Raw genomic sequence first — 13,982 nt, 5'->3', positions numbered from 1 at the left:
ATCACTAAAGCAAATGAAACATGTTATACTAAAATCGAAGAAAAAGATTGTAGAAGAGTAACCACAACAATACTGATAAGGAAACTAGACAAGTCTCGACTACCTACTAAGCTTTACCCTAATCCTCGATAAAAGTGGAATGCTATAGAGAGCAAAAAGACTAATAAAGCCCTGTTTGGGGTTGGCTTAGTGGCCAATGTCATTCTTTCACTTTTCTAGGACAATAAAGTACTTTTAAGGTGCATAATAGTGTGCATCTAAATCTTGAAAAGTTGTAGCAACAAATGGAGAAAAAAGAGAAAGGGTAAACTCAACAAATGACAAAGAAGGAAAAGGGAAAAGAAGAACAAAGTGTTGGTAAGATTCTCAAGAAAGTGTTGGTAGGGTTTGAACATAAAATTGGTGATTTTTTAAAACATGTGTGGGACAAGTGGAAGGTGAGTTGTTTACGCGCTCTCTCGATATGTTTAAAAATATCTCGGAAAAAGAATCTATATCTATATATAAATCTGAATGAGAAACTGCTGATGTGGCACCTCTTAGAAGTTAGGATTCCTATTTATCTATTTTTTCAATTCTTTTAATCTTTCATCACACTAAATATAATATGATTTAATATTACATTCAATAAATTAAGCATTACTTGCATTGCAAGAATAGAAAGAAAATTACCATTTATGGACAATAAAGGTTTAATTACAATTTTATTATAATTAAGGAAAGAGAAAATTACCATTTATGGACAATAAGGGTTTAATTACAATTTTATTATAATTAAGGAAAGAGAAAGGTTACAATAAACGTTTAATTACAATTTTACTATAATTAAGGAAAGATAAAGATTAATTCAACATTCTATAATCACATTTAATATTCTAAATATTAATTGTATAGTTGGAAACAGAAGAAAAATCCCATTTCCGGAAAAAAAAAATTCTAATATCCTAATCTGAAACTTTTGGCATTCTCTATAATATTAAAAATTATATATTTCATTTAGAATAATTATGTATTTATGGGATGAAACAATGAAATCATTTGCAACTTTTATTATTAACATAAATACATAATGATTAAAAATATTGTGAGTATATAAAGAGAATCATCTTTTAAGGAAAATAAAAAATTAATTACAATATATATTTTTATCTATTTTTTAAACCCTCTATATTTCTTTATCTATTTTTTTACTTTTTTTTAAACCCTCTATATTTCTTTATCTATTTTTTTAAACCCTTATCTTTCTTTTCTTTCTTTCACGTTCTTTCAATAAAATAAGAGTATAAACTTTTTTTTTATTATAGTCATTTATATCATTTTCTTATATTTCCATCTTCAATTTTATTAAATTCATCTCTTTATTCTATTTGTGTATAAGCTGATTATCCTTTCATATTCTGCATTAATGTTATTTATTAAGATTAATTAAAAGTCATTATAATATTCTTTTAAATACGGTAGCAAAAGAAGCCCCAATTCAAATCCAACCATGATTTTTTTCACAATTTTCTTTTCTAGCTTTTCAATATTGCTATTAGAAAATAATACTTTGGAGAGACATAAGGTAATCTAACTTCCTTACTATTTTTATGTTTATACTATTATGAATTTTATTTTTTTTCATTTCATTAAATTATATAATCAACAAAAATATGATGATTATATTGTATATAACAATAAACATTGAGGCATCTTTCATACTGTCAAATAATTGTTCCAGCAAATTGAGATTTACATTTTTATGAAATTGCTTGGTTGTTGTAAAGGGGTTCATAATAAGAATATTTATATTAAATTAAATACAAATGCATTGTTCATATGTTTCCTCTCTTTTTTTTTCAATGAATTTGGCAGGCTTTATCAAGCTAAGGGTTTCAGGACACATCTTTTCTGTTTCTCTATTATTTTTCTTCATATTTTACTTGTGAAATTACATTAAATATGTTTTTGTTGTTACATTATTAGATAATATTTAAATTTTATTTTTATGAGAAATTGTAATTGTTTCTGTAAGTTATCATGGCATGGTGTGATATTGGTGATTGTCGAGACATGTATGGAGGAGAAGACATGGAAAAAGTTCTTTCAGAAGCATCTTGTCATTTGAGTATTTTCTCTATTTTCATCTAACACCCAAAATATAATAAAAAATTGTTGGATAATAAAGAGATGTCAAATGAAAAATTATCTCAATATATGATAATTGATTGATTTATTAGTTTCATTATTCATACATATTAGAGGTTTGGTTTAATTTTTTGGAAAATAATATTATTATTTTTAATTATATTGTTCAAAAGATATTGATTGTTGAATTCGACTATTATGTTTTACTCGCGGGTTCAAAATTTATTTAAAAATGAAAAAGTGTTAATTATATGTTTAAAACTTACTTCCGAATGAAAATGTGTTAACTAATAACTATATGTTCAAATAATTTTAAGCACGGATAAGCTTATTTTGTTACCATTATAATAGAATAGTTAAAATGAATTTATCAACAAATTAACAAGAAGTCTTGACTAAATTTGTACTTAATAATTTTAAACTTAACAAGTATAAGGATCTTTAAATTTAAAATTGTGTTAAGATTTGAAATTTTTTTATTGACGGATAGTCTTAATTAGATAAATTTAAACTTTTTACTTAATTAACATGTCATAGTCCTCTTGCTAAAATATATTAAGTGGATATTTAATTTTTAGAAGGATTGTAAATTATTTATATATATACATGTTTCTTTTAAAATCTTTAGTAACTTATTGACTTGTGCTAAATAGTTATATCACCACAGAACAGTTAGGAAGAGAAAAAGTGAGGGTGATATTTTTCTTTAGTCAAGAAATGCAATTCTATATTTTTTTAGATTTCTTTTTTTATTTATGTGCTATATTAAAAGAATTTAAAAAATATTTAACTGTTAATTATATTAAATGTGCATGGCAAAGAAATTAAAAAAAAAAACATTTTTAGAATATGTTAAATGTAAAAATTAATTTGTCTTTATTTTCATTAATTACTCCACACAACTTTATATTATTATGACCTATAAAATAATTAATAGTCATATTCATCATATTATTTGGTATTTCATATAGTAGCCCTGTAAATAAAATCATTGCAGGATTTTATAGAAGATCACATTAGATTTTTAGGTTGTTATATTTCCGGTGCTTATTATATTCATATTTTAATGTGATTTGAAGAATAAGATGAGAAATGGTGATCGGCTTGTGGGAGTGGACGTTCATAAGAACTCGAAAGATATGTGTATTGATTTCATATTTTTCCTTCTATTTTTAATGAGTAAGGAATTAAGAATGATGTTGCATTTTTATTGATATGATTTATCTTTATTTTGTATCTTATGTGAATTTCTTATTGCAATTTTTTTGTTCAAAATAGTAAAAAATTTAATAACTTCATTGGAAGTCTACTAAGTACTCATCAAACGTTTTTCTCTTACATCAATATTATATTTAATAAAATTATCAAAATTTTATCACTCTTTTTAACCGCGCGAAGCGCGGAGAAGTTCACTAGTATATATATATATATATACACGAAATTTGTTCCCATTATCGTGAAGGAACAATGGATGCAATAGCATTGCAAACCTTATTCTTAGTAAAGCACCTGATCCCCAACTTACAAAGGTTGATTAGTTAAACATTTTTTTCCGAAATTTTATGATTTATATATAGGGCACTTTATCTAAAGTTTATATCCTCTTTCGACCAAAAAAATTGAGTATTTGATTTACTTGATTAAATTTAAAAGAAAAGAAATTAAATACTTTTAATTTCCTTTATATTATCCTCTTTATTCATGTTACCTAAAGGACACTCAAGTCAACCCTTGTTGATTAAGCAAATAATATAATTAGTGGGTTTTTTAAAAGCCAGTCACCACTCACCAGTCACCACCAAGCACATCAATTTACTAAATTTAGTGGGGAAGTGTCATTTCATCAAACAACAAAAATGTTTCACTTTAACTATGTAAGATTAGAATGAGACAGGTTACACATAATAGTACATAAGGTTGTTGAGGAGCACTAACGTGCTAATTACCGATCAGGATTGTGGTAGAGTAATAAGTACTCTTTCATCCTTAATCAAGAAATTTCAAGTTTGAGTCTCCTTAGGTACAGAGTCACCTTTGTTAGGAAGCGCTTTATTCCAATTTGAGACTTTTTTATCCGAATTCGAATTGTATCGTACGCCAGGTGGGAAACAAAAAAAAAAACTTTGTGCTAACTATTATACTAATAATAGTGTTATATTAAGCAGCAACTGAGAGAGCTAAAAGTATAGATACGAGTTCAACTAAACTTAACAATATTTCTTTAGACAATGCATTAGTGTAAAGAAGTTTATTAAATATATACAAATATTAAATTTAGAATCCAGTTATTATCACAAGCATATTATTATAAAATTTAGAATCCATACGTCATAAGGTTAAAACTTTGTATTCGCCTCTACCACCCACCCAAAAAGACAAAAGATTGAAAAGGGGAAAATAATGGAAAATAATTAACAGTTGCTCTTGATGACTTCCAATTAAAGAAAGCATAATTCTTGATGTACAAGAAGGTTTTGTCGTTACATAATTAAATTATTCTTGATGTACAAAAAGGTTTTGGTGTTACATATTAAAATTAGGGGTGTACAAAATCGAACCGAAAATCAAATCAAATCACAAATTGAGTCAAATCGAGAAAAAAGACTCGACTAGTAGTTGGTTTGGCTTGGTTTGGTATTGGAAAAAAAAAACCCGACTATATTTGGGTTGGGTTGGTTTTAACTAAAAAAATCAACCCGAGACCAAACCAACCCGACATTATATACATAATTTTAAAATTTTATTTTATACATAAAATTATTTACTTTGATATAATTTTTAAATATTTCTAATACTTTTTCATAGTTTATATCTTTAATATATTATTTCAAGTTTGAAACTTAGAATTCTAAATGGTTCAATAAAGATTATAGTTCACATATGTTGATAATTATAATAAAGCTTAAATCAAAATCAAATTAATGCTAATGCAAAAAGAAAATCAATTCAACACTAAGAATGACAATAATATTGAATATTTGTTCTTTGATTTTACATTGGTTTAGACAATTCAAATACATAATCTAATTTTAATTTCCTTTAATATTTAGTCATGTAACTAATACTTATTAAACTTATTTTAGCATGATTTAGTACTTTTAAATTATGATCATTTTCATTATGACTTGTTAATTTGCAATATTTGTTTTACGCGATTTCATTTTTATTATTTTTTTGTTGATTATTTTAGTGTCATTACTCATATCATATTTTGTGTTATTTTCTTAAGAAACACCTTAGATAGTTGTATTTTGATAGGGCTAAAGAAATATTTGAAGTACAAGTAAATTATGTGTTGTATGAATACTTTACCGGAAAAACCCGAAAATCCGAAAAACCCGAAAAAATCCGAAAAAAACTCAAGTTTAATTGATTTGGTTTGGTTTATAGATTCAAAAATTCGACACATATGATTTGGTTTGATATTTGAAAAACCAAAACCAATCCGGCCATGTACACCCCTAAATTTTAAATTATATATTTGTATTAAGAAATCTATTGAATATATAAAAATTAAATTAAGAACTCAATAACTAATACATGATATTGATATTCTAAAATTTAGTACACATAAAGTTTAAATCTTTGCTTATCACATGATGGAACAAAATTATCTTTGTTTAGAGTAGCCTTTATAAAAATATTGAAATGCTTAAAAAGTTATTAAACTTGTAGTAATAATATTTTTTCAAAAAATGAATAAAAATTTAAACTCATATATTTTAATATCAAATAATCAAATATTCAAACATGTGAATTTTTCAAACACATGTACTTTCATGAAAGTTTGGAATATATTTATGTCGCGGATTTATTTTACTTGGTCTTTATATCAAAATAAATATATTTATTTTATTTATTTACTTTATCAAATCAACACAGTTATATTATTTGTGACAAGTTAAATTATGCCACATAAATTGAGACGTAAAAAGTATTAATTTGGCATATTAATATTTTGATTATCACTCTATATATATGCTAAACTAATAGTAACTAAATAAGTGAAAATGTCGATTATTGAATTAGCAATTTTAATTATCGATCCTTAATGGGTAAGACCAATTTTCTAAAGCCCTAAAGAAAGTTTCTATATTCAAGGGTAAAAAAATAATTTTAATAAAATTTATGGGGTTATTGATTAAATTGTTAAGAATTTTGGACAAATTGAATCCCAAACCAATAGTTAAATAATACAACATTTTTCCGAATTGATAATCCAATAATCCGATATCGATAATATCATCTTTTTTTTTTTATAGACCTATAATAGGTAATTATTTTTGGTAATCATAACATGACAACCTTCAGAAAAAAGAAGTAAATAATATGTTATAATCGATTAAAAGATATTGATAATGTAAAACATATTTTATTTCTTGATAAATAAATATGAGTTAAATCCAAACAAGAAAAATATTATTTTGAGTCCTTGTGAATAGCATTAATAGGTTTCTCTCCATTGATAAGCAGGGCCGGAGCCAGTTTGGGGCTAGCGATTCATCCGGACCCCTTTTAATAGAAAATTACATTATTTATTTATTATTAAATTTTTATATATATATAATAGATATTGAACTCCCTTTGATTAGTTTGTATATTTTTTTCTTCATATTTTAAACTTTATCAATAAAAAATTCTAACTCCACCGCTATTGATACTAAGAGATAGGACTAAAATCCAGTTCAAAGATTTCCTCTACCGTAGGACTTGTTAATTTCAACATTGCATTTGAACGAACCTCTTTGTTTTTCATTCTTCGAACTCAAATTCGAAATATTTAATCGAGGGTAGAAGAATATTTTTCATCCTACCGTAATTGTAATACTACATGTTTATATGTTACTGTTTGCACTTGTTCATGCCCCTTATCATTAGCAAATCATCTTGTATTTATTCTTGTCATTCGCAGAGTATCAACATGAAATATGTGGATTTTATGCATTCAAAATCTTCGAAAGAAAAGGTCCAAAATTACCTGCGCTTTTTATTATGTTTTACAATTACCTTCGAGTTGAATCTTCATTATATGTGATATGTCAAAAGTAAAATCAATATTCCCCCTCCCCCCCCCCCCCCCTTATAATCACGATAATGTTAGACCAAAAGGCTAACGAAAGGTAAGATTGTTCAATTTTCAAATAATACAACCCACTTTTGATCCTTTCCTTCATTTTAACTTGACAACCTCTTTTGTTCGAACGAATCTCTTACACAAAAGCTAAGATAATATAACAATGATAATATATTCAGTAGTCTAACATATGAGATCTGAGAAAGTATGGAATATGTAAATTTTATTTTTATCTTGTAAAAATAGAAAAGTTCGAATAAATTCACGATCTAGAAAAACTAAATAATACTTATAAAAGAAAATATAATTTGATTTGATAGCATAACAATTATTAATCGATTAGTAACTTGCTTTATGTGGGGGCAAAACTAGGATATATATATATAAGAGAACAGAAATAATGAAAGAAGACTTTACTCTTTTAGTGGCTCAAATTTCATGTTGAATAAAATGTTGCCACCTTTTCAAATAACCTATTTTAAGAAATTCATTAAAATGCCTATTATCAACAATTCTTTGGGGGACCCAGATAAACATTAAATTTCTAGTTTGTGATCCGTCAATTTCATAAATAATTTATGAATTTCACGCGCTATAAATAATTTGATTTTAATGTTTTTCCCCCATTATTTTAATTTTTTTTTAAAAAAAAATTCATCATTTAAATTTCGAACTTTATAAAAAATTTATATGATAACTAGTTTTACGGCAGTAAAGCATTTAAATAGCCTCGATTCGTTTTCTATTTTTAATTAACTTTATAATATGGATAAAACAATAAAATATTAAATTATACATTATATACCACAAATATAATAAATTACAGTTGAATTTTTTTTGACAAAAACGAATAAACAAATATTTAGGTTGAGGCGCCCGATATATCGCTCTATTCAAGCCACTGCAACATAATCTACACCGATTCAATAATAATACTCTTTGACTTGTCCCCTTCGAAATACAATAGCCCAACAATGTCATACAATTCAAATAACTCCGAATTCAGCTATTCTTTTCCATTTCCACCATGAATTGAGTTGTACACATGAATTATTTTCCTTGGCGGTGTTCATAGGAAACTTCATGATAGCATAATATATAAGTACAAGTCAAATATTTGTAGACAAATATTATATGGTCACAGAGGAGATGACAATAATTATAAGAGAGTTTACTTATGTTACTGGAACAAAAAAGAGTTTTATTTACTGCTCTAATTACGAACTAGCATTTGTTTTATTTTATTTTTAATTAGAGATTTTGATTTGAGTTATGGAAATGAAAAATATCTTGTTAGGAATTTTATCTTAAAAATGAGTCCTACAATATGTGATTCGAATTTAATCAAATTTTAATATGAATATTAAACATTAGACGAGAAATCTATTAAGAACAACTATATTAAGGGTCTGTTTAGATAGACTTATAAAAAATAACTTATAAATCAAAAGTTAAAAGTTATGACTAGATGGTATTCTAATTTTGACTTATTTTAAAACTTTTTTAGCCTAAAAGTAAGTGCTTAAAAGCACTTTATAACCTTTTCAAACACCTCCAAAACTATAAAAAAAAACTACTTAAAAGTCAAAAACATCTAAAAATAAGTTAATCCTAATAAACACTAAATCTACCTAGCATGTCATATTAATAGTTAGATTAATTTTATAAAATATAATTTTATTTAAAAATAAATAAATTGGAGACTTATAATTAAATCCGGAGGGATCAACCAATTCTACTAAATTCATTTTTTGTTTCTATGTACGAAATATTTATAAGAGCAGAGATAAATATTTGGTACATAGGAACAATATAAACTTTGTATTTTTTCAAAGAATAACAATAAGTATGTATAAAATTATATTCATAACCCAATTACTAGTGTTTAAGATCATTTTCTATAATTAAAAATTTATAAAATTTAAATTTAATTTATTTTTTAAATATTTAAGTCAACTCAATAAATATAATACATAGTTATATATATATTTTTCAGAGTTCAATAGGAAAAGGACAACCAAAAATTCATTCACATTTTTGTATCCTCTTCCCTCATCTCTTTCTTACCCATATGAAATACAAGTCCATTTTACCGACTCATTTTTCAACAATAAATATTAAATAAATACTTTTTCGATCTCAAATTATCTAGGGTAATTTTTTAAAATTATTTTTTATTTTAAAAATTATAAAATTAATCAATATTTTGATTTTATTTTTAAGGGATAAGAGTCTGGAAAATATCCTAACTTTGGTCGAATTTGTTGTTGCGATACTAAACTGTCATGAGGACCTATTACCTCCCTAGACTATTTAATACCGTATTTTTTACTCCCTGAACTATTTAATAGTGTATTTTGAAGGTATATATGTGCCCACGTGGACACATTACTATTTATAATTTTGCATTATTTTTTATGTCCACGTGGGCAAATATATATGTTTAAAATACGGTATTAAATAGTCTAGGGAGGTAATAGATCCTCATGAAAATTTAGTATCGCAACAGCAAATTCGCCCAAAGTTGGGGTATTTTTCAAACCCTTATCCCTATTTTTAATGATAACTATTTTTTTTAAAGATTACAAATAATTTGTTTATTTAATGAAGAAGAATTATATTTTTCAAAAAACATAAATAAAAATAAAATAACAATAATATTCATAATATATATATATATATAGGGCCTACAAATTAGTACAAACTATACTACTATTTTGGGATGTCCAGCAATACTTGTCCACTTTACAAAATTAATGGTTAATCTTACACTTAGTTCCTAATTTCCCCATATCATTAATTATAGTAATCTCTCTATTACATTTTTCAAGATATTATATTTATTATATTTCAATAGTGATATAGTCTAATTACCTTTTATTTATAATTTCTTAAGAAGTATACAAAATTATTAGTGGACAACTATTATTAAACAGAAAAAATAGCGTGTAAAAAAAATACAACATATAATTTGAAACGGAAAGTAAATTAGACCAGAAAAGAATGTAAGAAAATTGGCATTAAATTGAGTGGAATTACTATGTAGACAACCCCATTGGACCAACCAACTGAATCAGACAACAAAATTAAAAAATAACTAAAATAAAGACCATTATTATTCCTCTTCCCTTTCGAGAATATCGTAAACACTCGGACCAATAATATTTATCTATATTTTACACATTTTCTTAATATTATTTGTTACCCAAATAGCTAACGAATCGATCAAGCGACTTCAATCTAATATAAATTTACCAATTCATATTCAATCAACTTCAATATAATTTATCAAAATAATAGATATTTTGATCCCTCATAAATTGTGATATATTTTGATTTTTGGTCCGTATAATATATAACTTATGTATATGTCCAAACTTTTGGACCAATACGACTTTGGGTATACATAGGCACAAATATTGTGTACCCGTTGTGAGTTGCGCACTTGCATGTGATCTCCTTTCCTTGTGTATCTCGTGTTTGTCACCATCCTTATTGAGTGCGCTTGTCTATGCCATGATATATGCATTAGTTGCAAGGGGCATACTGACAACATTATATATTATTTTATTTTTTTTCATTCTTATATTATAGTTTGTCCGAACAACTAGATTTCGGTAACACTCCATAGATTTGAGTTAGAATTTGAACACATTTTATATTAGTTATTAGGCTTGAATAGATATTCGACCTAGGATGCATATTTGGATCGTTACATCTCTATTGAAGAAATGTTCGTTTTTCATGTATGTCTCTTTTTAACATATGTTTTACTATGATATTGAATAAAACTTTGTGTGCAGACAAGCTATTGCATTTGAGATTTCATATGTTGATTCTATATTATAAAATATATGTATATATGTGTTTTGTCTATGAACAAAATTGTTGATTTTTCTATTAAAGTATTGATCCTTAACATGCTTTTTGATAAATATGAACGTGGTTTTTAAATCGTAATTATGAATTAAAATAATTTTATCAATTGGATGATGACTTGGAACGGTTTCATTTTTAAATATACACTATTTTCAAATACAGAAAATATACCGCAATCACAAAATAAATAGAAATAATAACTTTATTCATCAATTGTGAGTACAAATTTGTTTATTCTCTATTTTTTTTTCTCTTTAAGATTTTATGTGATTCAAGGGTTGTTAGTGGTATATTTCTCGAATTAGGATAATATGTACCTTCTCATATTTGGTTATCAAGAAGAGTTCGACCACATTTTGATATCTTTGTGAAAAATTGATCATGAATTTATGAATTTTTTGAGATGCCTCTTCAAGAGAATATATTAACCTTTATATAGACATGAATTAAGATTTAAGATAGAATAATCTGAAAAAACCCTACTGAAATTGAATTCACCTCGTAAAGTCTCATAATTTTTTAATGTCTACACATGTATTGTCATTATTTGGGCCTTTTATTGACAAGATACATATTGACATGATTTCATCGTGGACACATTGAACTCGATTTATTAGTGAAGATCATAATCGATATATAGCGCAAGAACTTGACTTAAGAAATTGCTTAAGTAGTTCTCAAGATGTGACTTTACTTGCTTTATCTTTCATAGAGGTTTCAACTTTTATATATAGATGTTGAACCGTGGAAAATTTTGTAAATTAAAGTCATTATTTGACTTATTAAACAATTTAATACTTATTAAACATGTATATAAGAATGATATTTATATTCAAATCTAGAAACTTTAATGAAGTTTCACTTGGAAATTTTTTACTCACATATGATATTTTCATCAATTTAATTAAAATATTATACGTATAATTATATACACAATTATCACTTAATTTAATTAATTAGTAGATATAATTCTAACCTCAAATTTCAACGTAAAAATTATAATTATTTAATGTAATATGAGTGCACATAAAAACCTCAAATTTCAACGTAAAAATTATAATTATTTAATGTAATATGAGTGCACATAAACTTTTACCAATTTACAAGATTTTAGACCAATAAAATTTTATCATGGACAGATGCTGCAAATAAATTTCACGTTATGCATAAGTGATTAATATTCCTATATTTGGTACTTTTACTTTTATGGGGGTTCTTTGTCCTTTTCCAAATCCAAAATAGGAACAAAATTAAATTATGGGTAATGCTAAAGCAAAAAAGTGATTCTTAAATTATTTATCGTGATTTTATAAATAATTTATTATTATAAAAGTTTGAGATATTTTTTTCCCATTTTATTTTAATAGTAATTATTCTTGTATCTTAAAACATGAATAAGGACACAATAGTTAAACTCACTCTTAAATAATACTTTGTTCATCTCAAATTATTTAACGTTTTATCTTTTACACGCTTTTTAAAAACTAATAAAAAAAGGATTATCTTAAACTTTTAAAATAATAATTAATTTGTGATAACTATTTTTAAAAATCACAACATATAATTTGATATGAATAAAATATTTTTAAAAAATGTGCAATAGAAAACGACAAATAATTTGAGACGCTTAAGGAATTGAATTGCTAGCTAATCTCCTCCTAGATTCTTATAACTAATTTGAGAAAACTATTTTAAAAATTATGACAGATGCTTTGATATAAATCAATATTTTCTAAAAAATGTGAAACAGAAAATGATAAATAATTTGAGACGGTCAAAGTATTGAAATGGAAGCTTATCTATCTCATCCTAGATTCTTCTTTCTAGGAAATATCGAGCTATTAATACATTTATATTAAAAAATTACATAAATCTTTAAATTTTAAATTTATACAGATTTGATATTGTCATCTCTTAGGTGTATGCCATTAAATTATATTTTCCTAAAAAAAAAAAGAATTTGCTTCTTGTTTATCCGTGCATTAAATGTTCAAATTTCAAAACGCACATATAATAAATTTATTTTTAGAGGAAAAATGTAATAATTAAAAAGGAAATAATTATTTTTGTTCAGTCAAAAGAAATATAAAAACAAAATTGGTTACAATTTAATAATAATAATTATGACGTCCCTATCTATAACAGTCAATGATTGTGCATTGTGTCAAATAACAATAAATTTTGTTGTCACATTTTTCTCAATAGGGTTAGCAAAATTTAATGCTATTTTAGTCCTATGAAATTGAGCTATAAATATTTTTTTATTCTTAATTATTTTAGAGCGTATTTAATAAAAAAATACTTCATTACGTAAATTAGATTTTTAAGCACAAATTTAGATTAGTAAAATCTCAAAACAGATATCACATTCAATTTAATAAAAAATTAAAATCTCAATTTTTTTTATAACACGATATTTAAATTTAAATTCAGTCAAATTAGATTCAGTCAAATTAAATTCTTGATATCTAAGCAAATCAGAACAAACAAAAAATGTGCCAGAAAAAGAAATATACTCATTCTAGTTCAAAATAATTATTTTTAAAAATTTGAACGGACTAAGTCACTAACTTCTTTGACCTTCCCGCTAAATTAAGAAATTCACTAATTTCCGAAAATTTAAAAAGCAACTTTTGACTAATTATAATTTCTTTTTTTCAGATTAACATAATATCATTAAATTTATACAATGAAATTTGAATTAAGAATGCATCAAGTACAAATTCGGTAAAAAATAGTAATAATTAAATAACTTTATGTGAATTATTTTACACCGAAGAAAATATTTTCTATACTTGGAAAGAATATAATACTAGTAATTTCCAATTAGTTCCCATAATATTTTTCTACCAAATAAGGAAAAAAACAATAACAATTCTCACTTGTGGTCAATCAATAAATA

At 24.9% G+C, this 13,982-nt stretch overlaps 1 protein-coding gene across 1 annotated transcript in view; it reads left to right on the top strand.

The window, feature by feature from the left end:
• LOC125824410 (uncharacterized) overlaps positions 1-13,982 on the top strand; it is a 106,208-nt gene that overhangs the window by 9,653 nt on the left and 82,573 nt on the right. The gene's annotated exons all lie outside the window — the stretch shown is intronic.

This window comes from Solanum verrucosum, unplaced genomic scaffold (assembly GCF_900185275.1).
Source record: "Solanum verrucosum unplaced genomic scaffold, falcon-dt-bn FXZP01000022.1, whole genome shotgun sequence".
In the NCBI taxonomy this organism is placed as follows: Eukaryota; Viridiplantae; Streptophyta; class Magnoliopsida; order Solanales; family Solanaceae; genus Solanum; species Solanum verrucosum.
This window is presented reverse-complemented; position numbering and strand designations above follow the sequence as displayed.